The sequence below is a fragment of the Strigops habroptila genome, chromosome 1, assembly GCF_004027225.2.
Source record: "Strigops habroptila isolate Jane chromosome 1, bStrHab1.2.pri, whole genome shotgun sequence".
Classification (NCBI taxonomy): domain Eukaryota; kingdom Metazoa; phylum Chordata; class Aves; order Psittaciformes; family Psittacidae; genus Strigops; species Strigops habroptila.
Window position 1 is genome coordinate 149346965 of NC_044277.2, and position 11282 is coordinate 149358246.

Consider the following 11282-nt stretch of genomic DNA (forward strand, 5'->3'; position numbering starts at 1 on the left):
ATGTTTGTACAGAATTTTGTGCCGTAGGTGGGATGCAGCTTTTACACAGGCCTGGTTGATAGCATTGCACAGCATATGCTATCCTGTGCCTCCACGTGGCACTACGTCCCCTCACTAGGTTTCCAAACAGGAGTAGATGAGTCTGCCACTGCCTGTGCCAACAGGTTGAGGGTTCTGTGCTGAGAAGAAACTTTAAGTTCTCCTTCAGGTTAAATGCTGAGACCAGCCCTCCTGGGTGGGAGAAGTCTGGTTAGGGGATAGAGAACTGATAGAGGACCCAACAGTGCAGGGTCAGGTCCTTCAATCACAGATATACCTGCCCTGAAATGACCTGACTATAGTGCATATAACCCACTTGTTTCTTCAGCACCTAAGTAAAGCCTTTGCAGGGTGAAATCCATGTAAGTAGATTTAGCTGCCTTAGCCTGGGCTTGTGACACTTCTGGGGTACCTGGCAGAACCTCAGTCACTGGCTTGGGGCTGGGATATGCCCTCTGCTGGCACTTAGAAGGACACCCTAGGGCATTTAAAATGTGACACTATTCTTACATTTGAGCTAGTCTGTCATCTAAGTAAAAAGCAAAGTTTATCCCACTTCCTGCACAACCCCTTCTCTCCTGAAGCTGCCTGGACACACAGATTTCTAAGTTAAACACTAAATATCTGTTTTGTCTCTTCAAGGAGAAAACCAGACTTGCACCCTCAGAGCAAGACCTAATGCCCTTAGCGGCACATGGTGCAGACAACTGAGAGGGTACCTCTGCTCAGCATGGATCTATATCGTAAGATTAGTGTGACTCTTGAAAGAAAAGCCATATTATTAGTACTGCATCCAAGACAAAAAGTCCTGGTCCCCAATGGCTCTGAGTTACTCCCAGCTTTGGAGCTGGTGGTGGAGTCAGTAACTCAGGCATCCATTGCATGATGTTGATCTGCTCTCAAATGCCTGTATTACTTGGTGGCATTTGCCAGTAGATATTTGCAGGTATAACTTCAGCTTGGCCTGAAGCTTTATGAGTTCCATAGGCAAAACCCTGTTTGCTTTTATTTCAGATTTTTAAGTGCATATGGTTAGATGCAATTACTTTCCACTGAGGTGATAGAACCAGGGCAAGGAGCCTCATAAAAAGTATGATGCTATAAGGAAAATCTGGGCCTTCTTTGCCAGAGACAGAGAGAAAATTTATTGTAAAGAGTGTTAGGAGAAGATGAGCAATGTCAGTATTACTGCATTTGGGAAAATGCAAATACGAAATTCTTTCCCAGTGAATAGCGACAGTACCGTGCTATGTAGAAATGCGGGGAATTAGGCAGTGTCATCCCATGTGATTTGTACATACTTTAGAGGGAATTAAATCCTTGTGAACCTATCCAGCTTTACAGATGTTGAGGCCTGATTTGGCTTGCTGAAGTGGTGCCAGTTTTACATGGAGGCAACTCCACTGAGACCTGAGGAGTCATTAAACACTGACAGAAGAGAGCAGAGACTCAGATGCTGCCACCCTACTTACCACGCCAAGAAACAGCATGCATTTCCCAAACATTTCATCCATTAAGCAATAGTAGCAGGACTTGCAAGGTCTTCTGTGATCTGCTTTGCCCATCGCCTTACCCATTAGACCAGGGTGGGACTACCTCCAGGAGTAAGAAGTCAGCAGTTTATCTGGACCTATTCTGGTTTGGGCCTCCTTGCAGCATTACAAGGATGTCAGCATTTGTGTTCTGCCATTTGCACATCATCACAGCTCACAGGCTTTAAAGGGTCTTTTGCCATACCATTTGGTGCCCAGATTTCTCTTCCCTCTTAAATTACTGTCATATACTGCAACCACTTTAACGCTGGGGCTAATGCAGCACCCTCTCTGCTGAAAGGCACTGTTTCCGGTATCCTAATTGCAATATACCCCATAGTAATCATTATCACCCCTGTTGAGGAATTGCCTTTCCACCACATACTGGGCCGTATGTTCTGGTTTACAGTGGTGCTACACCCCCAGCCTTCCTCCTCATTTATGCTGGCAAGAAAAAAGTCAAGGCCAAAGCAATATTCTTTTAAGTAGGCCTTTTGGAATATGCAGCAAGCTGTGACATTAGGGCTGTGAACTTTCCCATCTGTGTGCCGAAAGGATTGCTGCATCATGCAAAAGAAGCTAGGCACGTAAGTTATGCTGGGTGCAAACTATGTCGAATGCCTCTGAGCAAGTGTCAGTTGGAGCATCGACTTTCCACCCCCGTCCATGGAAGGAGGGTGAAGCAGGCTAGACTGGGATGAGAATGCAATCTGTATTGTGCTGCTGCTGGGTTTACATGCCTACTGATTTTACTTATGCAACCACATGGGTCTCCCCACCTTCTTGCCCTTCTAATGAGCGGAAGAGTAGGCGTAGAGACATGAACAACACTGTCCAAGTGCATAAAGCTGTGTGTGTGCATGCTGTGTGGAGGATCCAGGCTCCACTCATGATCGATGCTCTTCCCTGGGAGCAATCTGGCAGCCCTGCAGCCCTGCAGCCAGGTGTCCATGCTAGCCTTTGCGAATGCAGCCTTGCAGTCTTCTCTTCTCTCAGCCCTGGAATCACGCCATGGGTGCTGGGAGAAAGGATTGAGTTTCCTTTTTGGGGTTTATTTTTTTGATGTTTTCCTATGAACCCACCCAATTTTGCAACATTGCAAAATGAAGGCTTTGCCTGTTGTTTTTTTTTTTGTGTGTGTGTCCTGCTGAGGGAAGGGACAGAAAGAGCTGGGCGAGATAAAACAATGGAAATTAGAGCGGAATGGAGGAGTGCAAAAAACAAGAAGGTTGAGGTTGTGAAAAGCCAGACCAGGCTTGGGAGAGTAAAACTCTTTTACGTATTTTGATATTGTCTTATAGTTGTGCTACGTTTATGTCAAATACCAACCCAGTAGGTCCAAAAAGCACAGGCAGGTAGAGAGTTGCTGACAGAGCTTTTGTAAACTATTACTCAGCCTAAGGCACAACCCAGTGACTTTGCCTTTAGCTAAAAGCTATTAAATAAGTTTAGGCATATGTAAATTGAATTTTTTTTGGTCTTAGGAAAAAAAGGGGGGGGGTGGAAAACCCAACCCTTGGATTAAAAATGACAGCAAAATCACATCAGGTAACCCTACAGAGCCTGGCAAACTCTACAACTGCTTTGCATTACTCCTGACCCTGACACTTCCCCATTCAGTGTGTGGTCCTTGGCTGGGGCGGCTGTGCCACTGATCTCAGTGCTGCCAGGCCTCCGGCTCACTTGCCTGTTCTCCCCTGTTGCGCTCTCTTTCATTATAATGGAGTAATACGGAGTAGTGGTTGGGAGTTCAGCAAAAAACAAACTCAGAGGCTTTAATGTCTGACAGCCCTGCCTGGAATGGAGCAGCGGTGCCTGATTCTTGGGGGGTGATGAGTACCTTCTCTTTATGGATTTTGTGCGTGAGGGGCTCCTGAGAATCTCATGAGATGCCTATCTCTTTCTTCACCACCAAAAACCGTTTTAAAACACAGGGCTTGTTTTCATGTTTTCACAACACCTCATTTGCAGGCATGTGATTAGACCTAATTAATGCTTGTAATCAATGAATGCTTAATCACTGCATATAAAAAATGCTGGATAAATGCAGAGCACTGCTTGATTGAATGTTCTTTGATTGGCTAATGGATCACTCTATTACTCTTTTAGATTCTGCTTAAGCAGGCAAAATATCTGGGCTGGTGTAAAACAATCCTGCATTGATCTCTCCAGCCAAGTGGGGTCTTTCCAGTAATTAGAAGGGTGGTGACAGGAACAGACTTGGCTGTCTCTTCCTGGGGGACTGGAAAGAGTGTTCTTTTTGTTGGTTTTGGGTATTTTTTTATTTTTAATTTGAAAGCTATGCAGCAAATAGCAAGGAGACGACTGGTCAGATCTTTTGACTTTTAGCTGTAAAAAATCGTTTAGCATTCCCTGATAAGCCTCTTGATTTAAACAGAGAAGCAATTTCTGCTCCCTGGGAGTTCCATTTGACTAAGTCTGGCCCCAAAACTTCACAGGCTCAAATCTCTGGAACCAAATTCCTGGAAACGTTCATATGCGGATGATGCATCTGTAACAGATACAAAGGGGAGAGGGGAAGCATTTGGCAATTAGAAGCTGGAATCATTTATAACTCCAGCTGGTACTTCTCTTTTTTCAGGTGAAATGTCTCGAAGGGAGGAGGAGAACCTGTCAATGGCATGTTTTGCACTATGTCTTGCCTTTTCTCCATATTAAGGCTTTCCTCCATGAACTCTTCCAAATGAAGCCAGCTTCACAAGCATGGAGAATCGGCAATAGACTGTGCTCTGCTCTCCAGCACCCTGCACAAAGGCTGCTGAGGAGCAGCCTCACTGCTTCTCTATGGATTCACACTAGTGTGCATGAGAATAAACTGAGCCATTCACCTAGCGGATGTTCAGAGAAAGAGAGACCACGTACCAGGAGTGGGTCCGATTTCCTTGTCTGACTGTGCTTTTCTGGATCCAGTGCTAAGCACCCACAGGGCACAGATCCCAGCAGGTTTGGGGATGGAACAGAGGACCACAGGGATCACCCGGCATCCTGCAGGCTCACTTCCACTATGAAGATGTTGCTAGTGCTCCATGTAGATCAGTGGTGAGTCTTCTTCATAGAAAGAAACAGGCATTAAGAAAAGCAACAGAAATGTTAGCTATGAGAAACTGATTTTTTGTTTCCTTATGAATCCAGATGAGCTCTGTGGCGCCCAGATCACAGATCACCCAGCACTTACTTGCAAGGCTGAGTACCTACAGAAGGAACAGCATCAGCACACATGTGTCTAAGTGCAAGTGAGGTTTCCACAATATAGCCCTTTGTCTTTTTAACTTTCTGCTCTGTTCAAATGCTCAGGCCTGTGCTCCAACATAAATACATTGCCTGAATTTCTCTCCTCCTACATTATTCCTCTTGAGCTGTGGAAGATTATACTTAATAGATAAAAAAGTGCTTGTTTCTTTGACAAATGCAAGGCTTAAAGACCACCCTCTGTTCTTGAGCAAAATTAGCTTATCTTTGCCCCCAAAAATGTTGTTACTAAATATGAGCCATCATTTGTGTGTGGCCTGAATGAGACGCTCAATTCATCTTGTTAAAGGTTATCCTTTGAGGAGCTTTAAAAGGAAATGCATTGTTCTTAATTATTCTTATCTCAACAGCTGTATAATTCCTGGTTTTGATTTAGAAAAAAAAGAGTATCCAAAGAAAGATTATACTGAAAGCTGGAGATGGATCTGAACCCAGACTGCAGAGTTGAACTGCAGCTCTTGGCCTGTGCTAAACTGTCTTCCTCTCTCCTTTGAGAAGGTGTATGTCTGTTCTTTTCTCCCAAAGTTAAAACATGAATCTGTGCAGAAAACGACAGAAGATCTCAGAAAAATAGGTTCTGTCTCTCTTTCTGGTTTTAAACTTGTCCTAATAATGGTCTTTTTTGTTTTATCAGAAAACAGTAAACAAGACTTGGTGAGGAAACACTACTTTCCTCTGTCATTCCTGCACCCCAAGCTACCCTGTCAAATTTTGTAAATATTTTCACCAGAAAGGCCCAAACCCAGTATGTCTTTTCCATTCAGTGAAAATCCTAAAAAAAAAAAAAAATCAAAGCAAACTGAAATTTGGGTGAAATTTACTATCATGCTACAAAGTTTCTTTCTGTTGGTTGAATGTTTGCACAAAAAGCGACATTTGCTGTGATGCTGTACGGTTGTCACAAGCTGCTACCCACTTTGAAGTGGAGCAGCACATAATGGATCAAATTCTCCACAGAGCTCAATGCCAGAGTTTCAAGTGCTTGGCATCTCGCATTTGGTCCAGCTTCTCTGAAGTGGTCAGCATCCAGCAGCTTCTATTGTGACAATAAGTGGCAAGATGTTTTGCAAAAGGGCTTAGCTACCAAGCTGTTGAATTCTTCTGAAAAATCTGGTCCAGGATGGTATTGAAGGCAGTTTCAGCTGGTTTGATTGAACCAGCTGTTGAATCACAGCGGATTCCTTGAACTTCTCATTATAACATGCCTCTGCCGCGAAACGCTGTCCCCTCTCCCAACAACCAGGTAGAATCAGAGAATCAATCAACTAGGTTAGAAAAGACATTTAAGATCATCAAGTCCATGCATTCACTTTGTACTGAAAAGCATGTGGAATATGTGTATGGGAATAAAGGCTGTGGGAAGGACTAGAGCTACAAACATCAGCAATCTTACATGTACCAAAGAAGCTTTCTGTTGATATGTTACATGAACAGCCTGATAGAGAGGTCTCAGTTTCATCTGGGCTATTTAGTGCTCATCACATTTGAAAACTAGACTGCTTTGGTGCCACAATATGGCGTAGGGTCTGATTTTCACAAGCATTTGAAATCAAAGAATTAGACACCCCTAACAGCATAGCTGTAGAAGCCTTATCCAGTTTAACAAACTGTGGCCTCACCTTCTATCTCCAAATACCAATTTAAAGGTTTAAATAAGTAAGTAGCTGCCATGGCTGCTAACCATGCTGCTTTCCTCTTGGCCATAATGTAGGAAGTTGAAGGATAAACTACCATGTTTGGGTCACCAAGCAGCTGCATGTAGAATCATAGAATGCTTTGGGTTGGAAGGCACCTCAAAGATCCAAACTGCCTGTTGTCTTTCTTATGTGGCATTTCCCAAAGAGCTAATCTTGAACTGAACATGCTATGAAGGCCTTCTTTAGGTGTCCCTGTAGATGTCTTGCCAGCTTAATCTCTGGCAGATACAAGCAAGTGACTGCTATACAAACATTTGTAGTACAGAGCACATTGTTCATGTGCCTAATATATTTTTGGGTTTGAAGGTATGTTTTTCTTTCCAGTAGATCTTAAACTTTCAAGCAAGCACAAAACATCATGTTTGAAAATATCTAATTCATAATGTTTCTTTCATTGCAGTCATTCCTTGGTGTACTGGCAGCATTGTGATAACGGACAGGATAATAAACCAGCTTGCGATGGGAGCTCTCTGCTGGCATTCATACAGTTGAGATCAGGTTCTGACTGCTGGTAGATTCAGCAAGGGATGGTTATTTTGTACAGTACACCCTCCCCTCCCCCAAGTTAATATGAACATGCATGTGAAGGTCGCCTCCTGTCCAAAAACACAACTACTGAAAATACCTAGACACTACTTCTCCGCAGGAGATACTACTAGTTAAGTGGCATTAGCTCACAAGACCAAGCTCAGCTACTATCAGTAGTGGATTTGGGTCTTCCCTCCTGAATGGCACAGTCTTCATTTCTAACCCCTGACCAGCAATGCTCTTGCTTTTATTCCTCATTAGTGAAAGGCTACAGGAGCACAAGATTAATGACTGCAGCACAGCCTCACTCAGTACCTACAGCAATGGCAGCTGTTACCTCATACAAAACAATATTTTTCTCCAGGGTACTCATTCTACTTACACCAGCAACAGAGATAAGGATATTTACAGTTTCCACAATTCCTTATCTTTATTTCTAGACATTCTTAGTGAATGTATAAAGCACCATTGCTAGGCATGAAACAGAGAGAGGAAAAAAAAAACCCTCCACAAAACTTAAAGATGTATTACAGCCAGCTTTAAAAGAAACAGCAAGGGGGTATGGCAATAGGCCATCTCTTCCAAAACAAGCTCTGACTCCTATCCAGACATATGCTCCACAAAGAGCGAAACCGCCAAACAGGTATTGATAACAGAGGAATTAAAAATACTTATTTTCATTTAAAAAGACGAGTATCTGCAGCTGAAGAGAACCTGACTGTTAACGGGAACTTTAATGTACCGTCCATGCAGAAATAACCATTTGCCAGCACCGCAGAGATCAGACATGACGAAAAATAGCTTGACTCATCCAGACAGTAATTCAAAGCAGCAAAATATATCCAATTCTACCCAAAACCCCATCATGCATTTTCCACGTGGAAAGTAGACGGCTCCCACAGAGAATATCTTGTTGTCCTAAGCACTTCTGAAGTTGTACTAGAAAAATCTCTCTTCCACCAAGTCACGCAATATTAATGGACACATTGCTACTTATCACACACGTACATCATTTTGTACAGCCTTGTACATTTAATTTGTTGCTACAGATATAATTTAGTGAGGACTTGACCTAAAGAATGATTGAGCAATCTCTGTACGTGCAATGATCCCAGCAAAGAGCTAGGGGTGCCTGGTATCTCTTAGGAGCAAGCCTGTGCTGTACACCGTTGTCTTACATCCTGCAAAACATGCAGCTCATTTATAGCAACAGCTTGAGCACAAACTGATTTGGGTAAGGCTTGTTCCCACTGGTGGACTCCCAGCAGTGCCTGGTTCAGACTTCACTGAAGGTATAATCCTGCTCTAGTATCATTGGTCTCAATTTATGACCTTGGGTGAAGCACTGGGATGACTCTAAATGTGTGCATGTAACTCTGACTTATCCATCACTCCGCATCCAGAAGAGACAAGAAAAACTCACCCAGACTTCATTGGCACGTTGTTTCTAGCAGCTAACAGACTCTCTGCTAACTGGAGAGGAAGGACTGTACATTTCTGAAGCAAGAGGATCTCTCACATTATAAACACGAAGTTGTGAATGCCATTTTACCAGAGGATACAGCTCCCTTTTAAATTAGAGATGGATGAAATGGGTTGGACAAACCAAAACCTGATCCAGATTTCCTCTGCAGCCTTGAGATGGCCTTAGCAGAGAATTGGATATAATGGACATGTTAAAATAACTAGATCTCATTTGAAAACATCAAAGAAACAGAAAGACCACAGGCCACATTTTAAAAACTGTCTGCCTGAACAGCAAAAGGAAAACTGTGTAAGCACCACCTCATATACCAAATATGCACTGATGTGTGCGAAAAAGGATACTCACATACTCCACCACCATTTCTCCTCAGGCAGTTGTCCATTCCCTTACAGAAACCTGGTCTTGTACAGACGGAAAGTAATCAAATCCATTTGTAAGAATATTTGGGTTATCTAATTTTAAAACGTATCCCCATACAATACACTCTGCCCAAAGAAGGCTGGTTTGCTCTACTGACATGCAGAGCTGTTGCCAATATTAGTATTCAGGCTGGTTCAAATTTCCGTACAAAGCTCAATTTTAAGCACATTCATTTCTGAGTGCCCAAATGGAAACACTGACTTCTGTAGGGCAGGTTTTCAGTGCTCACTTGTTCAAAAGAACCCTTCAGGTTGTCTCCTGCTAGACCTCTCCCAGAGTCACTGTAGGTGGTTTTGGAAAGGCAAAGCATGTTCCTCAATCATTTTCTCTCTACCTTTTGTGAAGGAATCCATGGTCCTTCTTACAATGCTTCCTGGCAGAAGGAGTGTCCCAGCGAAGTTTCCAGGTTTTGCACAGAGTGACTAAATAAAATCTCCTGGGAAATTTTCAGTCTGACAGCATCAGGCTCTAGGCTACTGCTGCAAGAACAGAGGAGAGATGCAAAGATGATTTTACTGCATCTTTCTACCATCCTCAGCTGTGTCAGCTTGAGGATGAATGGGCACGCATCAAGGGAAAATGGGTCAGGAGGATGGGTGTGAAGCTGGCTGAGCAGCCCAAAGGCTCCAGCCCAAGATTTTGCCAGTCAGCTTTATTACAAACATTTGTGGCGTTCCCAATAAGAGCACTTCAAAACGCTTGAGCTCACACCACAGGCAACAACTGCAGAGCACAGTCCTCATTTATTTATTTGTTATTTATTAACTGAAAAATGAATCTGTTTATACACTTTTAAAATGTGTGTGTGCATTATAAAAATCTACTCTTTGCCCCGTGCAGTGGAAGGAGTTATTTTTCCGTCGGGGGAAGAAAGGAGCAGGCTGAACAGGGGCACTGCACAGCACCAGCTCCTGCTGCTGTGTCCAACACAAGCTGACCTTTTTTTAAAACTCAGGAGCCAGTTCTAGTGCCGCAGAAAGTGAGGAGCAAGCAGCACAGACGTGTTGTCCAAGCTTCCCTGCACAGCTCTGCCAGCACAGTGCATCTCAGCCATGTCCTGCAATAACCTTGTTATCCCAGTCCCTGGGAAGAGACCTTTGTAATTTTCCCATGATTTGATTTCTTATATAGACTTTTCTATAGCCAGGGTCTCTAGCCATCGAGCCTTTACTTCTTTCCACAGTGTTGCTCAGAATCATCAGTGGTATTAGTTCCATTTTTCAGATGCAGAGAAAAGCTCCAGCATGAGCTTCAGGGTCACCGCAGGAGCCTGGGCAAAACTGGGAAGAAGTGGGCTGTGGGTGCAGGCAAGAGGATCCTGGCATTGTGTCAGGATGCATGAACATTGACCTGGAGTTGCCAGTGCCACAGATCCACAAAAGCCATGGGCTAGCACATCCCAAACCCTGACAAGCAGAAGGAGGGGCAGCTCCCTTGGTTGGTCCATTTTCAAATCCTATGAACTAGCAACGTCTGCAAGGTCAATGCTCTGTGGAGGGGATATCTGGCAACATCATCTTTCATCTGCAGTGACACCTGACCGAACAATGATGTCTCAAAAGCACTAAATATCTGCAAAATTCTGAGGTTCTTGCGTTTGCTATGCACAGGCAAAGTATTCCACATTTGTCAAATTTCTGTTCTCTTTGAATTATTGCAATTTTTAAATGCAGCAGTATCAGCCATGAACATCCAGAAGAAAAGCTAAAATGATTTCAAGAAAATAATCTTAACTATTGGGGTGTCAGTGTGTCTCTAAAAACCAAGACTCCAACCATGATCTAAACCAGACTGTTTCTCTTCTTCCCCTCAACCAACTCTTATTTAAAGAGAACTGGAAGGGAAAAGACTTCATCAGTCTCTGAGTCTGTAAACCTTTCCCCTCCCTAATATCCGAGACAAGACTTCAAGAAGAACCAGTCTGGAACAGAACATGAAAAACCTTCTGAAAAATGACTAGAGGCCTAATGCTGTCACTGTCCCATGTTTATTTTTCTTTCTTTGATGTCTGATGTCAAAGAGAAAATAATGTCATCTGCTGGAAACTCAAACATGTTTGCATTTTGAGGTAATTAGAATTAATGTTGGAGGGCAAAACTAACACCGAGCCACTCCAGTCTTTCCCATGTGAGGAAAACATTCCGTAATGACTTACATTTAATCTGGGAGCTGGCAGGCGATCAGGAGCAGCCCAGATTCAGGAAACAGGGTAATATTTCAAAAACATTTTCTTAAAAAAAAAAAATTAAAATAAAGTTATCTATATGTGCCCTAATTTATAAATGATGGCAGCCTGACTGTGCTGCTCCA